The following is a 531-nucleotide window of genomic DNA, read 5'->3' as shown; positions in this document are numbered from 1 at the left end:
CCTTGGCCACCCCGGCATGCAGGGCCCCCCTCGGCATGCGGGCCCCGCCTCAGGCTCCAAGTAGTGTATAACAGCACCATGTTTCTGGGGCAGGACCCCACAGCTTACACAGACATACAGCCCCACCATGACGCACAGGGAGGGGCCTCCCTCCGGCACCGAGCCAACGGGGCTAGTGCCCGCAGCTGAGCCCGGCAACATCTGCCCTGTCCTTGTCTCTGTCCCCGCAGGGTCCTGGGGCTGCTTGGCTGGTGCCAGCAGTCGTACCAATGGCTCAAAGTGCATCGTATCCCGCAGCGGCGGGGGCAAGCCTGGCCCCGGGAGTGCCCATGGCACCGGGGGACCGGCTGGCAGCGGTGCAGAGATGCTCTGGGGCAGCTCCTGCAACCCAGGGACAGTGAGCAGCCCCACTGTCCTCCCATCTCCTGGCCCCAGACCGGGTCCTAGGCAGCTCCCGGGGGTGGCACATTATCGGCTGAGCTACTGGGTGGAGCCGGGCCCAGTGCCGGGGGAGCCGCCCCTGGGCCGGGG

At 68.9% G+C, this 531-nt stretch overlaps 1 protein-coding gene across 1 annotated transcript in view; it reads right to left on the bottom strand.

Moving 5' to 3' along the window:
- The window catches only part of EVA1B (eva-1 homolog B (C. elegans)), a 2,237-nt gene that overhangs the window by 1,121 nt on the left and 585 nt on the right, over window positions 1–531 (bottom strand). The window lies entirely within an intron of this gene.

The sequence above is a fragment of the Pygoscelis adeliae genome, unplaced genomic scaffold, assembly GCF_000699105.1.
Source record: "Pygoscelis adeliae isolate BGI_AS28 unplaced genomic scaffold, ASM69910v1 Scaffold387, whole genome shotgun sequence".
In the NCBI taxonomy this organism is placed as follows: Eukaryota; Metazoa; Chordata; class Aves; order Sphenisciformes; family Spheniscidae; genus Pygoscelis; species Pygoscelis adeliae.
The sequence above is the reverse complement of the archived record's forward strand: the minus strand, read 5'-3'. Positions and strand labels throughout refer to the sequence as shown.